The 26,190-nt window shown below is 43.9% G+C and overlaps 1 protein-coding gene across 3 annotated transcripts in view; it reads right to left on the bottom strand.

Annotated features, from left to right (window-relative positions):
* ST6GAL1 (ST6 beta-galactoside alpha-2,6-sialyltransferase 1) overlaps positions 1-26,190 on the bottom strand; it is a 149,795-nt gene that overhangs the window by 49,835 nt on the left and 73,770 nt on the right. Inside the window, exon 1 of one of the 3 annotated variants that reach the window (XM_003256624.2) lies at positions 6,886-7,035. The exons of the other annotated variants lie outside the window; for them this stretch is intronic. The gene's annotated coding sequence lies outside the window, so the exon portion shown is untranslated. Of the gene's footprint in view, positions 1-6,885; positions 7,036-26,190 lie in introns of those variants that run through there. 3 annotated transcript variants of the gene reach the window in all.

Raw genomic sequence — 26,190 nt, 5'->3', positions numbered from 1 at the left:
AAGATTACTCCCATCAACATATAGACATGCTGCTGCTCTTAAAAAGCAAAATCAAAACACCTCTCATGAGTCAAGCAGCCACCACCTGACCCTGATCAGTCTTTTAGCATCATTAATACTGAGACGTCTAGATAGTGTGTGCCTTCTGATATGATGTGATATGAAGCACCTATGAAAAATTCTTTTTTTTTTTTAGAGACAAGGTCTTGCTTTGTCACCCAGGCTGGAGTACAGTGGCACAATCTCCATTCACCGCAACCTCCGCCTCCCAGGTTCAAGCAATTCTCCTGCCTCAGCCTCCCGAGTAGCTGGGATCACAGGCATGCACCACCACGCTCTGCTAACCACCTATGAAAAATTCCTGCCCAAAATGTTTAATCTGTATATTATCAAGCCGTCATACACAATTCCAGTTTTTAGGAAATACAGAAGAAACAAGAACAAGTTAAATAGCACCACAGGAAAATTATCAGACAAATCCAGAAGGTAGGACTTCCTATGGGACAACTGAACTGGTTTCATCAACAAGTAAATGGGAATAAAAAACAAATGGCTTCACAGATATAAGAATATGTAATATGTACACCTTGTCTGAATCTTGGTTTGATTCACCTTGGGGACAAATGGGGATATTTGAAATAGATTGGTTATTATATGATATTAAGAAATTATTGTTAATTTTGTTAGGTGTATAAAAGTATTGTGGTTATATAAAGAAAAAGTCCTATGCATGTGAAGTAGTAAGAGATGAAATCTACTTTAAAAATATGCTTTAAAATACTCCAGCCAAAAAATAGATTCAGCAAATATGAAAATAATGCAATGTCATTTTTTGGATGTATTCAAATTAAGCTATGTAACAAGACTGATTTTCAAACTCCTTTCTTCTTAGACAATGATATAGTTTGGGAGTGGGGAGAGTTTTAAAGAGCTTGAAGAAAAAAGTCATGATAGACAATTGTTTCTGTTTTACTCAAGGAATTAACTAAAAGATATATGACTTTAGAGAAGTCACATATTGAGCCATTCATTGCATGAGTTCTAAATAAACTCCACTTCCCTGCCCTGACCCTAAACCTCTTGACCTCATTTCCCTTCTTTAAAATGCCTTATTTCTCCTTCCTTTACAGTAAAACTCCTTGAAAGACTGTCCATAGTCTTGTTTGCAATAGCTATCTTCCCACTCTCACTTGAACCCACTCCAACCAGGCCTCCCCATCTCCATGAACCTGATCTTGTCAGAGTCACGACGACCTCCACGATCTCCACATTGCTAACCAAATGGTCAGTGTTCAGTCTTCATCTTATTCAGCTCATCAGCAGTCCATAACTTCCTCTTCCTTGATGCATATTCTTCACCTAGCTTCCAAAACCTATACTTTTCCTGGTTTTTCTCCACCTTACCGGTAATGCCTTACTGGTCTCGTTGCTGGCTCCTTCTCTTCTGCCCTACTTTATGCACAGAAATGCCCTAGATCTGCCCTTTTTCTACCTATACTCACTCTCTACTGCTGGTGAGCACCTTGTGGTCAGCTCTGCACCTACCCAGCCTCCTGCAGTTTGCACTCAATACCTGTTTGTTGAAGTGCGCTGAGTCCGGAAAGTAGGTTCTGTCAGTGAGCTTCTACAGAAAGGAAGCCTTTGAAAATTTTTTTGAGAAAAGAAGACGGCGCAAGAAGGGGGGCTGGAATAAAACACTGCACTCACTTCACTCTTTACCCTCTTAATCTATTATCTGTAGAGAGGAGGCAACACTGAGGAGCACAATGATTCTCAGACTGAGAGCACATCCAAATTATTAAAATCACTTGTTAAAATGCAGGTTCCTGAATTCTGTCTCAGTCATTCTGATTCAAGTAGTCTGGGAGGTTGGGGGAATATTGAGGGGAAGTTGGAAATCTGCATTTTATAAGCACCCCAGGTAATTAATTCTCAGGCAAGTGGTGAGAAACAGGTCGCGGAGAACAGTGCTACTGAAAGTGAGATCTGCAGAGAAGTGCTAGGCTGAGAAAGCTTTTCAAGATGCAAGATGAGAAAAGTACAGAAATGGAGTGTAAGTGACTTTTACAGTAATTTTAAAGAGTAATGTTATGCCTGTTAAATCAATACTTTTTTAAATGAGGCTTGTATTTCAAATGTCCTTTTTCTCATTTCATGATTCTGGAATCCATGCTTTTATTTATTTATTTTTTATTTATTTATTTATTTTTTGAGACGGAGTCTCCCTTTGTCACCCAGGCTGGAGTGCAGTGGTAAGATCTCTGCACATTGAAAGCTCCGCCTCCAGGGTTCACTCCATTCTCCCGCCTCAGCCTCCCCATTAGCTAGGACTACAGGTGCCCGCCACCATGCCCAGCTAATTTTGTTTTTGTGTTTTTAGTAGAGACGGGGTTTCACCGTGTTAGCCAGGATGGTCTCGATCTCCTGACCTCATGATCCACCCTCCTCGGCCTCCCAAAGTGCTGGGATTACAGGCGTGAGCCACCGCGCCCGGCCCCATTTTTATTGTATTTTACAAAACTACTGATGTGAGAGGAATTGGGAAAAAAATTTGGTTCTTCACCACCAATAGTTTGAGAAGCCTTGGCTTTGGAGAAATAGTTCATTCAGGCTCTAGTCTCAAAAAGCTAGATTGAAATCCTGGCTTTTGTACTGTAAGTTATCTTAGGCCAATTAGTCAATTTCTGTGAACCTTGTGTCTTCATCTGCGAAGGATAACAATATCCTCTGCAGGGCTGTGCTGACAATTTAATGATAGATTTTTATCACTTTATTTTAGCTAATAATTAATGAGCTTTTACTATGTGCTTTTACTATGTGCTAAGTAATTTACAGGCAGTAAAGGTCCTGTAATTTGGTGAAGCTCATTTAATTCCTGCAGCAACAACAGTGCCCAAGGCGAGGACTGTTATCACCATGTGCTTCACAGAGTCCCCAGAGGAGCCTGCCCAGGCTGTCTGGCTCCAACACCCCAGCTCCTACCCACTGAGCTCTATCAAGTGGGAACCAACATGGGTCAAAACATTAATCATTTGTCAAAACATTTCTGACAAGTCACTATTTTGCTCAAAAGTGCAGCAAAGGTCAGAAGCATGATATGCAACAAGAAACCGACTTGTAGCTGGTGAATCTGAGAAGACAGTGAAAGAAAGGAAGCCATGAGGGGCGCGCAGTGCCTGAGAGGCTGTGACTGTTGGCAAGTGTTTACCTGAGGACAGGCCCACCTGCACGGCTCATGGTGGGGAGAGGGAGGGGGAGATCCTGCCCAGAGCAAAGCTGTGAAGATAAAGGGCTTTCATTCCTGCCAAGGGCCTCTTACCAGAGATTACATCTTTTCCCAGCCAGGCAGCACTGATAATGAAGTCCTCAGAACACTTCCCTGAGTACATTTCCCCAGAGGTTTTCTAAGAGTCTGGAGAACAGAACTTTGTTGGGGGGTCCCAACCATGAGGTCAGGCTACGGTGCCTGACCAGAGCCAGCCACTCGGAACTGATTAGGAGAGCTCTGAACTCCAGACTGACGCAGCCATGGCGAAGGGAAATCATGAGCCATTTGCTACTGTCTTCAACCTTGCACCCCACACACAGACAGACAGACATGTATTCGGAGAAATATCTGCCTTCCTATTTGACAGGTGCCTGGCAAAAAGTAGGCCTTTCGTGCCCCATGAATTCCCTTTCTGTATAATGCCCACTCCCCACTACACACCCCAGCCCCAGCAGGCACCTGCCACATGCTCACCACACAATCTGCACGCCGCTTGGTAAATCAGCATTAAGCAGAGGAGAGCGCAGGAAGGGCCTATACAGAGTTGAAAAAACACTTCACCCCTCCCCAGCAACACAGCCACCCACTCTTTCCTCCACATCCCTACACTACACCACACCCCTATGCTACAGAGAGGCAGAGAAAGAAGAAAATGGGCCCATCACCTCCTCAGAAAGAGGAACTGTCTCACCTCCTAATCTTTACTACACTGCTTCGATTTTTCCTGGAGTAATTTAAAGCAAATGCCAGACTTTGTATCAGTTTCCTGCTACCAGCTCTTCCCAACTGCGGATCCAACAAAAAAATTAAGCCTTAATGTCCTAAGACCTCTATTGTATGCAATGCATCAACTAACTCCCATGGCATCTAGAATTACCTACGTACCACCCCTGGGAGAATTGTACCACCCCTGGGAGAATTGAGAACGTAGACCCTCAGATTCTCTACACTGTGAGACACACACACACACACACACACACATGCACACACACAGACACAGACACACACAGAGACACACACACACACGCACCAGGTTCTGCTAGAGAATATATGAATATAAATAATAATTCAATATGACCACAATGCCATTATCACCTAATATCCAATCCACTTTTAAATTTTTACCAATTATCTCGATAATGTCTTTTACACTAACCTGCTCAAAAGAGGATCCAAACAAGGACGGGACATTTTGTTTGGATGATGTGCCATTTTCAATTCTCTCTTATCTAGAATAGTTCCTCGCTCCCTTACTTCTTCTTTTCCATGGCATATATTTGTTGAGAAAACAAAGTCATTTCTCCTGTGGAGTGGCTTATGTTCTGAGCCTGGCTCACGGCTTCCTCAGGGTGTTGTTTAATGTTCTCCTCTCTGCTCTGTGTTTCCTTAAACCGAATGTTAGATTTCAAGGCTTGTTGAGATTTGGTGGTTTCAAATTCAATGGTTCTCCCAGGTTTTTTTTGTTAAAATATATACACATACACTCTCTCTCTCTCTCTCTCTCTCACTATCTCTCTCTCTCTCTATATATATATATGTATATATATACACACACACATATACACATGTATATGTGTGTGTGTATATATAGAGAGAGTATATGTGTGTGTGTGTATATATATATATATATATATATATATAAATAAAACATTTAGGCTGGGCGCGGTGGCTCAAGCCTGTAATCCCAGCACTTTGTGAGGCCAAGGCGGGCAGATCACGAGGTGAGGAGATCAAGACCATCCTGGCTAACACGGTGAAACCCCGTCTCTACTGAAAATACAAAAAATTAGCCGGGCATGGCAGCATGTGCCTGTAGTCCCAGCTACTCAGGAGGCTGAGGCAGAAGAATCACTTGAACCCGGGAGGCAGAGGTTGCAGTGAACAGAGATCATGCCACTGTACTCCATCCTGGGCGACAGAGCGAGACTCTGTCTCAAAAAACAAACAAACAAGCACAACATGTACATATGTATATATATAAAACATTACATATATATATTTACATAGATACACATACCCAAAAGGATCTAAGTCCTGGTAGTCTAAGGGAGTTGGAGGTGAGGAAATTAATAGGGAAGGTTGAGTTCTTCTACTCTGCGGTGGCCCCAGGGCCTGTGAGAAAACTTACACCAATATTCATACGATAGGTTCATTCTTTCAGCAAATGCTGATTGCCTACTGTGAACCAGACTGCAGACACAGCAGTAGAGAAACCAGCCAGAAATCCCTAACCCCTCCAGCACTCACCCTACAGTGAGGATAAAGAGTCAAACAACATAAATCCGTGGTGCTTTGCAAGGAGATAACTGATATGCAGACAATTAGAGTAGGGAAGAGAGATAGGGACAGCTTGGGGTGGGTGAGGTGGAGATTTAAATCAGATGATCAGAGAAAGCCTCACTGAGAAGAAGACATTTGAGCAAGGGTTGGAAGGAGGTGTAAACCAAAAATAAAATCCTAAGCCCCCCACTAACCAACTGAATGGACTCCTTTTTGGCCACGGGCACTCCAAAGAAACCTGAAAAACTGAATTCCCAGCCATGACAGAAAGGAGGTTACAACCTCATCATAGCCCTCCCTTTTTGGGGTTTAGGCACAAGTGACCAGCATGAAGGTAAAATAGAGATTATAAGACTGACAAAACGGACCCTTTATGACAGTAAGATACCAAACTATACACAATACCTAAGGCCATGAAAGGCAAAGATTAAGTCACACCCTACAAACAATACAGTCTCATTAAATGGGTTTTTTAATTAACCCAGTAAAATGTAGCTTACTTTCCAACCTGACTCTGGTATAGTATCACATGACAGATAGCAGACTCTGAAGGAAATTAAAATATTTTACCCCCAAAATACATTTCTTTGACATATTTGGAAAAGGCTGCCAGAGGGCTTTCGGACTGCAAAGCCATCTTTGGTGGGGGAATCGTGCATCTCCAGAGAATCGCTATTAATGCCTCTTCCCTCTCTAGGCCTTTCCCAGATCTAGGAGACATTAACTGAGAGTCAGACACCCAAAGGTGTGAGAAGAGACAATCACTATCTATTCACCCACAGGGCTGCTATCTATGAGGCTCCAACCACCCAACCAAGGACCTTGGCCCCCACAACCTCCTTATCTTACTCAGGCATTCCTTCCTGCTGACTTCAAGTCACTAGACAATAACTTGACTCTCTCAGCCACTGTTAGCTAAAGAATCCCTAAAACGCACTTAAGACTTGTAAAGCCCCTCAGCTCTCCCCTAACCCTCAACCCCGCAAGTCCCTGTGTAGGGAAAACTCTCTCTAGCCATTTCTCCTCTGCTCTCACACCACAACAATCAACACAGAAGATGACTTATGTGACCATATGTGTGGGGGTCCCACCCCAACACCAAGCAGTGACACCAGCTTGCTGTCCTCTAATTCAGTTCCGACACTATCTCCCTGGAAATAGTGTCAGATCCTACAGATTGAGGGCTTAGTGTCCAAGACATCCCCCCTCCACCAGTCACAAGTCCAGGCCTCCAGAACTTCTTTCTGACCAGCCAGCTTCCATTGGGGTTCCCCTCTCTATGGGTTCAATTAATTTGCTGGAGCAGCTCACAGAACTCAGGGAAACACCCTACTTACATTTGCTGGTTTATCATCAAGGATGCTGCAGAGGATACAGATGAAGAGATGCGTACAGCAAGGTGTGGCAGAAGGGATGCAGAGCTTCCACGCCCTCCCTGGTTGTGCAGCCCTACAGGAACCTCCTCCTATTAAGCTATCAGAAAGCTCACCCAACCCTGTCTTCCTGGGTTTTTATAGAAGCTTCTTGACGTCAGCATTTCTTCCCCCAGGGCATAGGGTAGGAACCTCTCATGGGAAGGCCTTTTTTTTTTTTTTTTTTTTTTTTTTTGAGACAGTCTTGCTCTGTCACCCAGGCTGGAGTGCAGTAGCGCGATCTCAGCTCACCGCAGCCTCTGCCTCCTGGGTTCAAGCAATTCTTCCTGCCTCAGCCTCCCGACTAGCTGGGATTACAGGCGCCCGCCATCACACCTGGCTAATTTTTCTATTTTTAGTAGAGACGGGGTTTCACCATGTTGGTCAGGCTGGTCTCAAACTCCTGACTTCAGGTGATCCACCCACCACGGCTTCCCAAAGTGCTGAGATTACAGGCATGAGCCACTGTGCCTGGCCTCATGGGAGAGTTGTAAGGCCCACAGTCAGGCCAGAAAACATTAGAATCTTGCCTTGGGGCAGGTGAAAGGACGGCAGGAGAGAGATTGTTTCTTAGGGCCTGCCCCTGAAGTCTAAAAATTTAGCCCAACATTCTGGCAAGACTGTAGCAAGGGCTATGGGGTTATGCACCAGGAAACATGTATGGAAACCAATACATAGGCTGGGCATGGTGGCTCACACCTGTATTCCCAGCACTTTGGGAGGCCGAGGCAGGTGGATTACGAGGTCAGGAGATCGAGACCATCCTGGCCAACATGGTGAAACCCCATCTCTACTGAAAACACAAAAAATTAGCCAGGCGTGGTGGCAGGCGCCTGTAATCCCAGCTACTCAGGAGGCTGAGGCAGGAGAATCACTTGAACCCAGGAGGCGGAGGCTCAGTGAGCAGAGATCAGGCCATTGCACTCCAGGCTGGGTGACAGAGCGAGACTCCATCTCAAAAAAAAAAAAAAAAAAAAAAAAAAAAAACCAACACATATATCCTAACACCACACCCCCTCCTCCACTTTGAGATGTCTCACATTTTTTGGGCAGAACTACCAGTTACCTTCCATGTATTGATTTCCGGATATCCTTGCCTGTAATGCCTGTCTCCATGTCTCCCTAAAATGTATAAAACCACACTGTGGCCCGACTGCCTCAGGGCCACTCACTCAAGGCTTCTTGGGTTTGTGTTTTCTCTAAGCTACAATAACTCATATTGCCTCAGGATAAACTTCTTGAAAATATTTTACAGAATTTGTTTTTTCTGTTAACAGAGATGAGGGAGGCGACCATGCAGATTTCTGAAAAAAGAGGGTTGCACGTAGAGGGAACCGCAAAATACCTACAAGGGGCAGCCAGAGCATGTGGTGCCTTACACAGGTGTAGGGGTTTTGGCTTTTATCTGATTAAGACTTTGTTGATGTACGTTTCAAAGGCACCACCGGATGCTGCCCTAAGAATCAACTGTGATAAACAGCGGGTCTTACAGATGTTACCAAATTCAATCCTTACCACCACCCTGTGGGGTGGGGTATTAACAATCCTCTTTTTTAAATAAAGAAATTGAAACTTAGAGAGTTTAAGTCATTTGCTCAAGATGTCACTGTAAATGGTCAAACCAGGGTGTGGCCAGATTATTCATTTTTTGTTTGTTTGTTTTGAGACAGAGTCTCGCTCTGTCGCCAGGCTGGAGTGAAGTAGTGCGATCTTGGCTCACTGCAACCTCCACCTCCCGTGTTCAAGCAATTCTCTGCCTCAGCCCCCGAGTAGCTGGGATTACAGGCACCCGCCACCACGCCCGGCTAATTTTTGTATTTTTAGTAGAGACGGGGTTTCACCATCTTGGCCAGGCTGGTCTTGAATTCCTGACCTCCTGATCCACCCGCCTCAGCCTCTCAGAGTGCTGGGATTACAGGCATGAGCCACCGTGCCCGGCTGACCAGATTATTCTAACCGACAAACTGGTAGTGCTCTTCATCCTGTGTCCCTCTACTCAGGCCCTTCCAAGGGCTACTGCGAGCCCCTCTGCTTTATCACATCAACTACAGTTGCTAATCACTGTATTGACCTTCTGGTGACACCTATTTAATCTGCCCTGATCTTCATCTCCTTAATCTTTAGTGCACAAACCTCACCCTCATCTGGACCTTAGAACCCAAACTTTCTGTTCTTAGACTTAGAGAGCTTGACACCCTGTTGCCCCCAGAGGGTACCTCCACCAGCCATAGTGCCTCCGAGAGGGGCTCCATGTGTCCTGGCCGCCAGAAACCCTCTCCCATGAAGGACTCCCATTTCTCTAAGATCTTGGATTCTTAATGTGTGCCACCTGAGCTGCCACTTAATGCTCTGACCCCTCTTTCTCTTTCCTCATATCAGGGATAACTGGCTGTCCCACCAAAAGTTTGCTCCTTCTGCCATATAGTTATTGCTGTAAATTACTGCCCAGAGAGGGACTGCATTTTACACACACACAAACACACACAGCATATAGATGGGATCATTTTACTAGTTATTGGTAAAGAAATGTGAGCAAAAATAACATATATCACTTCTGGGCCAAGATGGTTAAGAGGTGAGTTTATTTGCTCTAGCAGCTAGCATTACCCTATAGAGCTACTCAGTAGAGACTTCCTGAATATTTATTTCTCTGGTCTAAAACCATCAATAGAATATTCAGCTATAGATTTTTCATATCTCCTCATCCCAACATTTCACAATCCCAGTGAAATAACAGAAGCACATCCTAATTTAATCAAAGCCAAGAGGTCCTAAATTCTTCCACATCAAATCATATCTCTTGTATTTTGTTTCCCCCGACATGATTCCAAGATTTTGAAAGATGTTGTCAACTAACTTTAATTTAAAATTTGAGTTCTTATTTGTTATCAAATGAACAAAGCTACTGTTGCCAATCAGAGGTTCTGAATGGCATGAGATTGCCACGACTACCACAGTCAGTTGATAAAAGTTTAGCATAAAATAAAGAAACTTGATTTTCTTGGCTACGCAGGTTTGCCATGGTGAACATGCTTCTCCCATCTGGCTTTTCGAGATACTCAAGTGTCTGGTGGATCTCTGGAGGCCCTGGACAAGGGACTCTGGTTTGTGGAGCTTACTCCAATAATCGTAACTTTGTGATTACAGCCATAGACACAATTCTTGCTTAGCATACCCCTGTGATGGCTAATACTGAGTGTCAACTTGATTGGATTGAAGGATGCAAAGTATTGATCCTGGGTGTGTCTGTGAGGGTGCTGCCAAAGGAGATTAACATTTGAGTCAGTGGGCTGGGGAAGACAGACCCACCCTTAATCTGGGTAGGCACCATCTAATCTGCTGCCAGTGCAGCCAGAATAAAAAGCAGGCAGAAGAATGTGAACAGACTAGACTTGCTTAGCCTCCCAGCCCACATCTTTCTCCTGTGCTGGATGCTTCCTGCCCTCAAACATCGGACTCCAAGTTCTTCAGCTGTGGGACTCGGACTGGCTTCCCTGCTCCTCAGCCTGCAGATGGACTATGCGGGACCTCACCTAGTGATCGCGTGAGTCAATACTCCTTAATAAACCCCCCTTTATAAATACATCTATCCTATTAGTTTTGTCCCTCTAGAGAAGTCTGGCTGATTCACCTCCCAAAAATCAGGTTCTACTGGTTGGCTAGACACAGAAGGGTGCTTAGAAAAACTACCCCCAACAGCCCCTAACTAGGCAAAATTAAGGCATTCTGTGTTTCTCCAGACGAATCTGGTTTCAAGTGTTTAGAAATCAGGAGAAAAACAATGTAAAATTATGATTTTCCTGGACTACCAGATCAAACAGATACCAGCCTGCCTCTCCATCTCAGCCCTCACCAGGCGAAGGCAGAGCAGCAGTTACGCCGGAAGCCTGCCTCCCCCGGGACACAGCAGCAGAGCTGTCAAAGATGGGCAAGGAATCAGGCTGCCCAGAATTCTCACATGCTAAGTTGCAAAGAACCAAATGGCAACAGAACAGGACAGATTTCTACTGAAATACCAAAGATAAGGATTTTCTCTGTAATCCTGCTAACGTGGGTCTGATGATTCAAACTCCACTTTAACTGTGTCTTTAGTGAGGACAATGTCTACTAATGTCTTCTTAAACATCACGTCCTCCAGGAATTCCAGGGCTGGGGATCGCGCCAGGCGGCCGTTCTTTCCATCCACGTCCGTCATGGTTTTCGTGTTATCAATCTGGGCAGGAGGAAGTCTGAGCCAGTGTTCCCTGACATTTTCTAATTGCCAGAATCACTGAAGTGCAACTACCTCTCCTTAAAATCACCAAGGCAACAACTGTTTACCTCTCTCATCTTAACAAACTGACGTCATTGCTAGAACCCGTCCAAGGCCAAATGGACCCCCTACAAAGAAAAAGGGGAAGGGAACGTGGAGGAGAAAAAGGTTGTTCAAGTCTGTCCTGAGAGCATCAAGGCCCTCAGTGTAACCCTCCCCTGCCCTCCCACCCCTAATCTCACAGCCATGAAGGTGAGTGGCATACGTGAAGGGAACCACTTAGAACATTGTTGCTCTATCTCACCTGGGCATTAATATCACCTAGGAAGCATTTTTTAAATATAGATGCCTGATATTATCCTCAGTAGCTTCTGATTTAATGGATCCGGACCAATAAACATCAAAATAGTTTGGAAGAATGTAAAAGTTCACAGAGGGTGGCCTTGGGCAGAATGGGAGAGAGGCCAGGCCTTTCCTGGGAAGGGAGGGGCAATACCAGTTCAGCCTAGGGTAGACATAGTTAATGAGTCAACACACGGCTCAAGCATTTAAAGTCCCCAGTTAACCCAGACTCCTCCACAACCTAGAAGTCTGCTGCCCAATAACAGCTCAGAGTTACTGAGGAAATGGCAGGGCCACAGCTTCAATCCAGGGCCCCAGGAATTTCAGGCTACACTGTCATCAACTCTGTCCTCCTGGACTCAAAGGGGATCGTCTCCTCTGAAGAATTCACATTGATTAGTAGGCCAAAGTGAGTCAGTGCTGCTGGAGAAAGAGCTAATCGCCCTTGCATTGAGGTGGGCCTTTCACTTCTCTCTTCTCCCCACATGGTGATCTTGTCTTGTCTTTGGTCACCAAATGAAGAGGCAGCAACATGGCTGCAGCTCAATCTCTTGGGCAACGGGGCTGCTACCCTCAGAGCAATCCCAGGCGAAGGCCAGAACTCAACTTCTGCTCTTGGCCCACATCATTGCCTCCTGGGAGGCAGGGGCTGGTTCTCTGGGGGTTTTCACATTTGCTTCCTCCTTACCACACCTAAAGAACATTTTATATCTGCACTTTCTGGGTGCTTAATGGAGCATGTTGACCAACGTTTGGACATTTTTCTTTGGGGGACAAATCCACAGAAGTCATCACTCAGTGGTTCATCTCAACCCCAAACTGCCTCCCCACGTTACTCTTTCGCTTCACTTTAGGTCCCCAAAGGCAGCCCTAGCTGGAGGAAGCTTCTCAGACTCTCCAGTGAGGAGTCCTCCACCAGTGTTGACTTCTACTCACACTCAGGACATGCACACACACTCTCCTGCACTCCCGCACGCTTCTGCAGGTGCTGCATGTGGGAATCTTATTTTTCCAGTCAGAAAAATAAGATTATATCCCTTCTCTGTCTCCTTTTTAGCACTGCCAAGCACAGGATGGGCACGTGGCACTTGATGAATAGAATGTCTGGCTGGCTGGCATCCACCGCGGGGGCTTGTGGTGTGTGTTGGGTGGAAGATGGTTAGTTTGTAAACGAGAAAATGGTTTTAGACAGGAACTGAAATCATCAACAAGCATGAAGCACCTGCTGGGTCTATGGCTCTGTACACAAAGAAAGGAAGGGAGAAAAGCGACTGTGATTGCCTCCTGGGGGGTTCCCACGTGCCAGGCACTGTGCCAGCCCTGGACATCCGACAGCTCATTCAATCTCACCACAGTCCTCCAAGGCCAGCACCATGTTACCCTTTCCATCTCACAGATAAGAAACCTGAATCTCAAAGAAGTTAAAGGACTTCTGCTAGTAAATGGCAGGGCCAAGGTTTGAACCCAGAACTGTCTGAATCAAAGACTGTACTCTTTTATTTATTTTTATTTTTTTTCCTGAGACAAGTTGTCACTGTGTCACCCAGGCTGGAATGCAGTGGCTCAATCACAGCTCACTGCAGCCTCGACCTCCCAGCCTCCACCGATCCTCCCACCTCAGCCTCCCAAGTAGCTGGGACTCCAGGCACACACCGCGACACCCAGCTAATTTTTGTAGAAACAGGTTTCATCACATTGCCGAGGCTGGTCTTGAACCCCTGGGCTCAACCAGTCCACCCACCTCGGCCTCCCAAAGTGCTGGGATTACAGGCGTGAGTTGCTGCACCCAGGAAAGACTGCACTCTTAATGCCTGTACTAAGATAATCACCTTGTTTGACCTGTGACTCTTTCAGCCAAAGCCATGCCCACCTAACCCTGAATTTCAGTGATTTTCAGTGAATAAGGAAGGTCCCAAGCCCAGAGCACACTTAGGATGCTGGACACTTAGCATTTTATCTCATTGAATCCTCCAGCAGCCCTGGATCATTGCTAATATTATAGTTGACCCTTGGCATTCACAGAATCAACATTTGGGATTTTTACTTTTGAGAATAACTCCAAAAGTCCTAGACATGAAACAGCGTAAGTCAGCTAAGGAGTAATTATGAAGTGTGTGCAGTAAGAAGCTCACAGGGGCCAGTCCCTTCGTATGCAAGAGAGTTCACACTCAGCCTGGAACCCAGTGTGCAGGGGATGCTGTCCCCTCCATGTATTAGGAAGTGACAGAAATACCTGTTGGCTTGTGAATTATGGCTCCCAGAGAAACAAAATTGCTAGTCCGTGTTAGGAAGAGTTTACACTCAGTGATGAATTTCCTTTAACAAATTTAGAAATCCCCACTGCCTTTTATTTGTGGAATCAATAAGAAGCAATCACTTCAAGTGTGCTTGATTGTGTTTACGGTGTAAGAGGGAATCATGTGCCCTGGTGGCATGTGTGTGATTTTGTCATCTGTCAAGCAAGAACAAAATGCCTCCTCTTAGGCTACTGTACACAGTAAATGAGATCCTGGCAACAATGACCATAAGGATGTTGATTTGAGAATTGGCAAAGATCTCAGGAAAAATCACTCAAGAACATCAACATTCTGACACACTGTGTCAACATTTTATAGATGAAGGAACCGCAGCTGGGAGAGGCCAGATGACTTGCCCAGGAATGTATTGCTATCATGCCAGTGCCCTTCCCTCCCCACAACCCGTAAGCAAGTCCTCAAAACAGTCCCAATTCCTGCATGCTGACCAAGCACAGAATGTGGACTTGGGAGGATGGAGATGTAAGAAGCAGGCCCAAAGAAGGAAGACAGCTGCCCCTGGGCTGCCTGCCCTCCCCACACCTCACCCCAGTGCAGGCCTGGGAAAGGCAGAGCTGTGAACTTACCTGTTTTGACCACATCCATCCAGGTCAATCAATTCAATCAAGAGGCTGATAACTGGGAGCTCAAAACGGTGGACCCAGAAAAAACTAAAGGGGACCAAAGACCAAGACTGAGAAGGCAAAAGACCCTCAGACAAGGCTCAGTTTGGAGGAATGGTGCTAAATTTCATTTGCACCAAGACTTGGAGTCAGACAAATCTAGATTTGGATATCGGCTTTATTACTAATCAGCATGCAATTTTAGGCAAATTACATAACAGTCGGGGTCTCAGTTTCCTCATCTGTAAAATGTGTGCAAAAGCACCTACTTCACAGGACTGCAGTGAGGGTTAGAAGTAAGGATTGTGCAGTGCCTGGCACATGCCAGGTGTTTAATAAATGGGAGCTGGCAAACCTGTACCTGCCAGGAAGCAGGGGAGGAGGGTCAGAAGGCTGAGGCCCGGCTTGACCGCTGTTGGGTGTGAAAAGTCTTCATTTTCAAGGATGAGATGAAATTTTCGGGAGTGTCATGAATCAGTATTTATCTTTGGCTAAACACGAGACCTTGATGTTCATCTCAACAAAACCAGTGTTTGTGGCCGGGTGCGGTGGCTCATGCCTATAATCCCAGCACGTTGGGAGGCCAAGGTGAGAGGATCACCTGAGGTCGGGAGTTAGCGACCAGCCTGGCCAACATGGTCAAACCCCGTCTCTACTAAAAATACAAAAATTAGTCAGGCGTGGTGGCGCACATCTGTAATCCCAGCTACTTAGGAGGAGAGGCACGAGAATCGCTTGAATCCAGGAGGTGGAGGTCGCAGTGAGCCGAGATTGCATCACTGCACTCCAGCCTGGGTGACAGAGGGTGACCCTGTCTCAAAAACAAAAACAAAACAAAACAATAGTTGCCACTTTTAGTGTTAGCTATTTCAAACACGGCTCCACAGCAAAGAGAATAGGAACGTGGGACCCTCGTGGGAGGCAGGGTCAAGGGGGTGTCACTGTGAAGACTGAACTAATAGAAAAAGCCTGAAACCAGGGCACAGATATGAGGTCCTCCAACTCTCCAACCAAATCACTGTGTGTCCTCAGAAAAGTCACTTATCTTCTCTGAGTCTCTGTTTCCTCAAGTGAAAAAAAAAGGCTTAATAGTCCCTATTTCACAGAGTTATGGGAAAGCACAGGAGAAGTAATAGACGGCAGAAGCCTTTAAACTGCGCAGAGGAAATGTTTGTTATTTTAAGTCTCTCCAGACAGTGCTATTATTTCATCACTTCTATAGAGCCATAGGAAATAAGGCTTACAGATTAAGTACGCTCCCATTTTAAAGAGGAAAAAGAAACACTGTTCAAGAAACACTGAAGACACTAAAGGTCTCCTCCATTATGAATTGAAGTCATCGTGACTGGGACAGAATCATTTCTGTGTGATCATCAAGACGAAAACAGAACATTGTTAAACTCTCCCTGAGCCCTTCCACCTCACCCCTGTCAGCCCTCTGCAGCCCCTGCCTGGTGGAGAAGATTTGCTTTCATTTCCACAGAGCCGGTGCTCACGGCCTGACACAGGAAACACTGGTAGACCCGACGCCTCACAGTGAAGCCTGCTGACTTCCCTGGATTTCCCCCCCATTTGGAAAATAGGCCAAACTCACCGCACCTCCCACCCTCATGCTTAGACCCGTTGCACTGAATATGCTCAGGGGAAGAAAACAGGAAATCACTGAGATGGTCCCAGAGAGAAATCACGGGCAGGCTGGCAGCCTTACGGCCTGGCACCCAGTCTTGATTTCAGGAGATATGCCTCTGCGCCCAATCAGCAGCACCCTTGCTCAGGGCTGAGAGAGCGTGGTGGGGTTTTCTGGCCTCATCTGCGAGCCTGGGCCCAGAAGCACTACTTGCTTGGTGTTCAAATAACCTTAAAAAGTGCGGCTGGGCGAAGTGGCTCATGCCTGTAATCCCAGCACTTTGGGAGGCTGAGGCGGACGGATCACGAGGTCAGGAGTTCAAGACCAGCCTGACCAACATTGAAAGCCCGTCTGTACTAAAAATATAAAAATTAGCCGGGTATGGTGACGCACACCTGTTAACCCAGCTACTCAGGAGGCTGAGGCAGAAGAATCACTTGAACCCGGGGGGCGGAGCTTGCAGTGAGCCGAGATCGTGCCACTGCACTCCAGCCTGGGAGACAGAGCGGGACCCTGTCTCAAAAAAAAAAAAAAAAGAAAGAAAGAAAAAAAATGCAGTAAATACAGACCAAGCACTCCCGCTTCTCTCTTGGTCTGCGAGCAGACGCTTTATTGAGAGCCACAGTTCCCATTTCTGTTTTGGCTGCTCTCGACCTTCTGAAAGAGGTGGCAGATGTGTAGCAAGAGCACGACTAACATAGATGACCGGAGCCTGGGCAAAGAGTGAGTGGGGAGGAAGATGTGAGGCCTGGGGAAAGGGCGATAAATTGAGGCAGAGACCATAGCTTGGCTAGGCTGCCCTGGAAAGACAGCGTTCCAGGTCTGGATCCTGCTCCAGAGAGTAAAATGAGACAATGTCAAACAAACCCTCCCGAAATTCAACTCACTCCTCTGAATCAAGTACTGCAAGGTGCATTTCCACTGAATCAAATAATACCATTAGCAATTTGAATTAGTTCCCTAAGATGACCCAATTCCCTAACATGAATTTCCTGGCCTGTGATAGCTGCCTTCATGCCCAGCAGGGAATGAAAGACTGCAGGGCCGGGAGGCTGGAAGAATAAAAGGTAAAGAGGTGATGACACAGACACCAGCAGCCATTCCTGCAAGGGGCCTTCCCTGTGTGAAGAAACCCAGCTCTGAGCTCCTTGCCGCCTCTGAAAAAGAGCAGGAGGTTGTTTCACATCCTGAGCCTCAGCTTCCCAAGGACAACAAAAGCTACCATTTTCAGAATGACCATTGCACCCCAGGCATCTTCTCTATAAATGTCTATTACTTCACAGTTCATGATTGCACTGATTTCTTCAGTAAAAAATCTGAGGGTCAGAAGAATAAAGGTACAAAATCAGTAACTAGTAACTTGTAGAGCCAGGATTTGAATCCGGGATCTGTCTGTGTTTGCCTCTCATCTTCAAAGTGAAGAATGAGGAAGAGAAAATAAATCCTTTTTCTCCGGGCACGGTGGCTCACGCCTGTAATTCCAGCACTTTGGAAGGCCAAGGTGGGCGGATCACTTGAGGTCGGGAGTTCGAGACCAGCCTGGCCAACATGGTGAAACCCTATCCCTACTAAAAATACAAAAATTTGCCGGGCATGGTGGCATATGCCTGTAATCCCAGCTACTCAGAAGGCTGAGGCAAGCGAATCACTTGAACCTGGGAGGCAGAGGTCACACTGTTGTACTTCAGCGAGTTAGAGAAAACGCCACACTTTGAGACGAACTAAGTGTCTGTTTATTTAGCCGGCGGCCAAGAGACGGCTAACACTCAAAGTTCTCTCAGCCCCGAAGAAGGGGCTAGATTTTCTTTTATACTTTGGTTTAGAAAGGGGAGGGGGGTCTAGTTAAAATCATTTTACAGAAATAAAGTAGGTAAAAAAGTTAAAAGGATAAATGGTTACAGGAAAGTAAACAGTTCTAGGTGCAGGGGCTTTAAGACTATTACAAGGTGATAGACGCGGGGCTTTGGGCGTTATCAATCAGACGAATTCCTGGGAATTGCGGATATAGCTCGCCACAGTATCTTATCAGTTAATTGCATTCTTGGATGTGCTGGGAGTCAGCTTGCACAAGTTAAGTCCTTGAGGAAGGGGCTGCCAGTGAAAGAGCCAAGATGGAGTCTGTCTGGCTCTCTTAGCTAAGGGAGAGTCCATTCAGGTGGAAACAAGGCTAGGTCATTAGAGGAAAAGGGAGAGTCTAAAAACAGGGTTAGTGAAAACAAGGTTGGGCATTGCAACACCACTGCACTCCAGCCTGGACAACTCTATCTCAAAAAATAAATCAATCCTTTTTCTTCTACTCTTCTCTGCCTCCTCCCTAAACGGGTGGGAACCAATTCAGTGACAGGCTGGGGATTCAATGTCACTGGAAATAAAAGAAATTCAATTAAAATAATAACATACACTTTCCCCCACCAAATTAATAGACTAAAAAATTACAATAGAGCTGACAAGGTCACTTTTAAGTAACTCGTGGAAAAATAACATGGAACGTCTTCTCTGAAGGACAATTTGATTAAATATATTCAAAAGCATTAAAAATGACCATTCTCTTTTAACCCAGTAATTCCATCTCAAAAAAGGAACTATTCAGAGAAGCAAAGACTGCAGTTTTATGTCAGCCCATGCATAACCTAAAATAACCTTAATTCCCAACTAAAGAGGACAAGTTAAATACGTTATAAAATGTCCACACAATGGGTTATAATTTTTTCTTTTTTTAGACGGAGTCTCATTCTGTTGCCCAGGCTGGAGTGCAGTGGCGTGATCTCGGCTCACTGCAACCTCCGACTCCTGGGTGCAAGTGGTTCTCCTGCCTCAGCCTCCTGAGTAGCTGGGATTACAGGTGCCCACCACCACACCTGGCTAATTGTTGTATTTTTTAGTAGAGACGGGGTTTCGGCATCTTGGCCAGGCTGGTCTTGAACTCCTGACCTCATGATCCACCCGCCTCAGCCTCCCAAAGTGCTGGGATTACAGCCATGAGTCACCACACCCAGCCACAATGGGTTATGATTGAACAATTAAAAATAACATTAATAAAAATTTCTTACAGTTTTTACTTTTAAAACATTTATTCACTTACTTATTTTTAGAGACTGGGTCTCGCTCTGTCACCCAGGCTGGAGGACAGTGGCACAGTGATAGCTCACTGCAGCCTTGAGCTCCTGGGCTCAGGCCATCCTCCCTCCTCAGCCTCCCAAGTAGCTAGGACTACAGGCACATACCACCACACTCAGATAAAGTTTTAAAATAAAAAATTGCACTCATATAGAAAACTATAGAAAGTAGTAATAATGAACCACCATGTATCGATTACCTAGCATCAACAATTATCAATTCATGGTCAATAATGTTTTATTAATAGCCACCTATCCCTAAGTATTTTAAGTAAATCCCAGACATATCATTCCATCCATAAATATGTAATTACGTACCTTTAAAAACATATGACCATAGTACCATTATCAACTTAAAAGTTTTTTTAATTATTGACTTTTTAACAAAACAGGAAAATGCTCACAATGTAGTGTGAATAAATAAAGAATATTATAAAACTATATAGTATATAATTTTAGTTGAAAGAAAAAGGGAGGAAGAAAGAGGGGATGTAAGGAAGGAAAGAAGAAAAGAAGGGAGGGAGGGTGAGCAATTTCACAAATAGAATCAAAGCATTAAAAATGTCCATCCTCTTTTAATTCAGTAATTCTATCTCCAAAAAAGAATTATCAGAAATGCTGCCAAAGACTGCAGTTTCACTTCAGTCCATGCATAACCTGAAACAACCTCAAATCCCAACAAAAAGGGATATTTAAATATGTTATGAAATGTCCACATGAAAGGAAGAGACAGAGAGAGAAAAACCAAAAAAGAAAAAGAGAAACACATATTCACAGAAAAAAAAGACTTGAAGGAAATAAATCTAAAATATTGCCAGTAGTTTGTAGTTACCCATGTCATGAGATTTATGTTTGTGTGTGTGTATTTTTGTCAAGGGGAATGTATTAGATATTTATTATTTCTCCTGCTCTTCTTTTGTTCCTCAAGTTTTAACTTTTCCTCTAGTACAGCTCCCCTTCAGGTTGAAAAACTTCCATTAGTATTTCTTTAAGAGGAGATCTCCTGGAAATGAAGCCTCTTGGTTTTCCATCACCTGAAAATATCTTTATTTTGCTTTCACTCCCAAAGAATATTTTTTCTGGATATAAAATTCTGGGTGGATAGTTTTTTTTTTTCTTCCAGCACTCTAAAGATGGGGTTTCACTATCTTTGTCTTTGGCCACCATGGTTTTGGATGAGAAATCGACAGTCATTGGAATAGGTTCCTTCCTTCCTTCCTTTCCTTTTCTCTTTTTTCTCTCTTCCTTGCTCTCTTTCTTGATTCCTTCCTTTCTCTTTTCTGCCTTCCCTTTTCTTATGTATAATGTGTCATATTTTAATGCTTTTAATGTTTTTTAATCCTTGGTTTTTAGAAGTTTTCTTAGGAGGTGGCTGAGGAGTTGTCATTAAATTTATCCTGTTTGAAATTACTGAGATTCTTCAATTTGTAAAGATATGTTTTTCTTTAAATTTGAAACTATTTCAGCCACTCTTTCTCCAAATATTTTTTTCTGCACCAGTATTTTTCTTTTTACCTTCTGAGATGGAATGCCAATACCAAGAAGTTTCAGACTTTTGACATTGTCCCACAGTACCATGAAAGGCTTTTCATTTTCCTCCAATTTTTTTGTTTCATAATGTATATTTCATTGTGTATACTTTCTATTGATCTACCTTCAAGTTCACTGACTCTTTTCTCTGTTATCTTTATTCCGCTACTGAGCCCATATCATCTTTTCAGGTCTAAAATTTCTATCTGATTATTCTGCAGTTTCTATTTCTCTGCTGAGAACTTCTATCTTTCCATTAATTTCAAGAGTGGAGAATGGTCATACCTACTTTAAGTTATTTGTCTAATAATTTCATGATCTAAGTCATTTCAGTGTTACTGCCTATTGAATTGTCTTTTCCTTTGAGTACTGTTTAGATTTTCCGGGTTGTTTTGATATTGAGTAAATTTGAATTGTATCCTAGATTTTTTAATATCATGTTGTGAGACTCTGGATGCTGTTAAAAATCATCTGAAAAATGTTTATTTGTTTGTTTGTTTGTTTTACCAGGAAATTAATCCACTTAGGTTCAGACTGAAAGTACTGTCTCGCTTTTTATGAGTGTTAGCTCCAGTGTCAGATCAGTTTTCAAAGCTTTTGGTATGCCATTTGAGTCAATCTGTCACATGCTCCATTCAAGAGTTTGTCTGGGACTTGGGTGGTTGTTAATATCATAGATTCTCAAAACCTCTTCTGTGCCTCCTGGGTCTGTTCCATGCATGCACACCTTGTAGTGTGCCCAGGACTTTCGTCAGTCCAATTTGTGGATCCCTTTTTCCAGCTCTCTCCTCTCAGGGATTTCTTCACACTCTGGCTTCCAGTGGCTTCCCCCCCCACTGCTTCCTCTAGCTAGAAAGATGGAGTTATCTCGGACTCTTAGCTTTCCACACTGTTCTGCAAATCCATGTTCATTGTGAGTCATTGTTCAAGTTTTGAACCCAGTACTCTGCCTGCCTGCTATTGCTTTTCAGAGTTCTCATGTGGTTTTTTGCATCCTATTCAGCTTTTTGTTGTAAACACTGGTAGAGATTGTAGTTGGATTATTTCATCTTGGCTGTACTAGCAACTCATCCTTCTCAGCAATTTACTTCTCACCCATGTTTCAAAACTCCACTAAAATACCACTTCCTTCTAAGAAGCCATCCTTTTTCTCCCAGCTAGAAAACTTTCCTCTTCCCCTCATTAGGGAAGAAAGGGATTTGGCAATCTTGAGAATAAAACTTAAAGCCACATTTTTTTCACAATTGTCTTTGTTCAAACATCTGAGTCCAAAGAGATGACTGGAATGAAATCAAACTTAATCAAGAAGCACAATGGTGGTTAAAAGTGGACTTTGGGGCCAGACTGCCAAAATTCCAGCTCTGCTAATTGCTAGGTGTGTGACCTTAGACAAGTCACTTACTTCTTGTTACCTCAGTTTCCTCATCTATGAAATGAAACTAATAATAATAATACTTACCACACAGAATTATTATGAAGATTAAGTGAGTTAATAGTTGTAAAGCACCTAGAAAAATGCCACACTGTAGGTGATTGTTGTGAATCTCTCACAGGTTGCCATAACTCTACAGATTAGAGAACCCTATGCAGGGAAAAGGGGAAAGCAGCACACAGGGAATTGGCTCTATTTCCACCTCTCACTATGTCTTGAAAGTGACCATAATTTTTGTTTTGATAAATACTTGAAAAAGCCCAATTTGTGTTCTGTGTGGATCTGAGAAGTCATGTGGCAGAGTGGGGACATAATTACATGAGGTAGGTTAGATCTGGCTGCCAGACTGGCTCTCCTTTGGGTCTGGGTTTTATGTTCTAAATCATGACCACAGAGGTAGACTGGTCTATCTACACGAAGCTGACAGAATGATCTCTGTAAGAGGCAAATGGAACTGGGTCATTTCTCAGTTTACCCTCCAATGGTTCCCTGAAACACAGATAAAATCTAAATTCCTTAGGCTGTCCCAGAAAACTAGTGACTTTTGCTGCTGCTGCTATCTGTAACCTCATTTCCTGCCACTCCCCAACAGCCCTCACATTCCAGCCATACTGAACTCAGGTTGGCTCACCCCACTTGCACCACTTCCCTCATCCTCGAGGTCAGATATCCCCCCACCATCTTGTCAAAGATGCATATGTCTCCTCTTCCAGGCAAATTACTGAAGGGCTTTCCCAGACTCCCCAGGACCCTGTTGGTCGGTCCTTCCCTTCTGTGTGCTCCCACAGCTCTCTGACCATATTCTAGTAGCACTTTCTCGTTGACAGTAATCAATTATTTTATAGGTCCCTCTCTCCCTCAGTACACCAGTGTTTTTCAAAATATGTATTATTTTCCATCAGTGGATCTCAAAAACAATTTAGGGCACAAGGACCAGGTTTTTAAAAAGAGAATAAACAAGATTTTAAAATATCAGAATCCACTGCATGTAATAAGAGAAAGTAGAGCTTCATGAAACTTTTGTCTCAAATAGATCATTAGAAAGATGGATGACAGATGCCGGGCGTGGTGGCTCACGCCTGTAATCCCAGCACTTTGGGAGGCCAAAGCGGGCAGATCACAAGGTCAGGAGATCGAGACCATCTTGGCTAACATGGTGAAACCGCGTCTCTACTAAAAAATACAAAAATTAGCCGGGCGTGGCGGCGGGCGCCTGTAGTCCCAGCTGGGGAGGCCGAGGCAAGAGAATGGCGTGAACCTGGGAGGCGGAGCTTGCACTGAGCTGAGATCGCGCCACTGCACTCCAGACTGGGCGAAAGAGCGAAGACTCCGTCTCAAAAAAAAAAAAAAAAAAAAGAAAGAAAAAGAAAAAGAAACATGGATGACAGATATTGAACCCCCACAGACCCATGACCAGTTTCAGTATTATCAACTCATGGTCAATCCTGTTTTGTGTATACTCCACTCACGCCTATATCCCTAGATTTTGAAACAAATCCTGAACTCATCATTTCATTCATAAATGTTTCAATATATAACCCTTAAAAAAGAAAGACCTAAAAAAATAACTGCAGTACCATAAAATGTACTTCTTATTGATGGCGGCAGTCAAAAAAGTTTGTAAGACTTAGAAGCTCCTAGGGAGAGATGCCACCTCATTCATCTCTGCATTTTCATGCGCTGGCACTCAATAAGTGCTGAGTAATGAAAGGAAGAAGAGGAGAAAGAGAAAGGATAGAAGATAGAAAGGGTGTAAAAGGGAGAAGAAAGAAAGACGATTTCTTCTCTTTTAGCTTTGAATCATCTTGAAAGTATTTTCAATCAATTTCTCTAAAGGAAAGAAACACCAACTTAGCTTCCTCATCAATAATTAATTCCTGAATAAGTAAGGTTTCTGTATTTGTTGTTTTCTCTCTGGGATGTCACATATGACTGACAAGTTGTTCACTGCATAATGGCATCTGGTCCTGGCTGAAAGGGCACCCTTTCTTAATGGCATGAAAGTGCTATACAGGCTAACAGGACACCATTCTCGCTCCCGATTCTAGCGTATTACATATTGTTACCTTGGTCCACTCTGCTGTCTTCTTCCCTTCCTCCTACACTGCCTATGGAGGCTACAGGCAGGAGATTCTTCCTGGGCACCTGGAGGTATGTTCTTGGTAATGCTTACAAAAGGCCATCTTTCTATAGAAAAACTTTGGTATCAGAAGCAGGACCTCTCTCGGGAAAAGTCCTGGGCTCTGAGGCTGGCTCTGCCACTTGCTAGTCATAGGACTTTTCGAGAGTCTCCCTGTGTTAGTCTGTTCTTCCATTGCTATAAATACCTGAGACTGGGTAATTTATAGGGAAAGGAGGTTTAATTGGCTCACAGCTCTGCAGGCTGTACAAGCATGGTGCCAGCATCTGCTCACTTTCTGGGGAGGCCTCAGGGAGCTTTTAGTTACGGCGGAAGGTGAAGCAGAAGCAGGCACATCACATGGCAAAAGAAAAAGCAAGAGGCAGTGGTGGGGGAGGTGCCACACACTTTTAAACAACCAGATCTCACGAGAACTCACTGTTGTGAGGACAGCTCCAAGCCATGAAAGATCCACCCCCATGACCCAAACACCTCCCAGCAGGCCCCACCTCCAACACTGGGGGTTACATTTCAACATGAGATTTGGTGGGGACATATATTCAAACCACATCAATCCCTGAGGCCACATTTCCTTGTATGAAAGTAGAAATAATAGCTCTTCTGTCTCTTTCTAAGAACCCTTATGAGGACCAGAGGAAAAAAAAATGTTTTGGCAATAATAAAGTAGCATAGGGATGTAAGGAATATTTTATTAATGATGTATGGTTATGTCCAGAATGGTAGTTCCTAAACTTCACTGCTCTCTGACGGATTTTCAATTATCCTCCTCATAAAAATTCTCCATTATAATTCCTGAAAAGCACAATTTCACAAATTATTGGAAAATATATCCTATATACTATTTACAGTAGCAAAGTATCCAATGCCAAGAAACAAATTTAATTAAAGATAGGCAAGACTTTTTACGGAAAACTACAAAACACTAGTGAGAGAAATAAAAGATCTAAATAAATGGGGGATATATACCATGTTTATCAACTGAAAGATTCAATTTTGTTAAAATGTCAATTTTCCCCCAAATTGATGGTGATGGCTGATTTTATGTGTCAACTTGGCTGCGCCACAGAGTACCCAGATATTTAGTCAAATATTCTGGGTGTTTCAATGAGGTTGTTTTGGATAAAATTAGCATTGGAATCAGCAGGCTGAGTACAGCAGATTGCCCCCTCTCTCATGCCTTATCCAATCAGTTAAAGGCCTGAATACAGTAAAACAGGCTGACCCTCCCACAGGTAAGAGGGAGCTCCTCCTGTCTGACTGCCTTGAGCTGGGGCACTGATTTTCTTGTTGTTGTTTTGGTTTGGTTTGGTTTTGGGGTTTTTTACCTCCTGCCTTTGGACTCAAACTGAAAGGCCCTAAGTCAACTGGTATTTGCACTAAAACTACACCATTGGCTTTCCCTGGTTCTCAGGCTTTTGGACTCAGACTGGAACTGCACCATTGGTGCTCCTGGGCCTCCACCTTGCCAGCCGCAGATCTTGGTAATTGTCAGTTCGCATAATTGCATAAGCCATTGTTTCATTTCTCTTACTAATGTTTTATAGTCTTCAGTAAAATGTCTTGCCTATCTTTAATTAAACTTGCTTCTTGCATTTGATATTTTGCTACCGTAAATAGTATACAAAATATACTTTTTAATAATTTGTGAATCTGTGCTTTTAAAGAATTATAATGTAGAATTTTTTGGATAAAGGTAATTATGCACACATACATACATGCTATTGATTCAGAATCATCTGAATCAAGGGACATTTCAGAACCCTTTCTGCTGATATGCCCAGAGTTGAGATTTCACCTGGAAATAGAAACAGACAAATCACAGAACTTTCCTCACCCCAAATACTAGGCAAAGGTAACTGGCACAGACAGGAATT

Source organism: Nomascus leucogenys, chromosome 11, assembly GCF_006542625.1.
Source record: "Nomascus leucogenys isolate Asia chromosome 11, Asia_NLE_v1, whole genome shotgun sequence".
In the NCBI taxonomy this organism is placed as follows: Eukaryota; Metazoa; Chordata; class Mammalia; order Primates; family Hylobatidae; genus Nomascus; species Nomascus leucogenys.
This window is presented reverse-complemented; position numbering and strand designations above follow the sequence as displayed.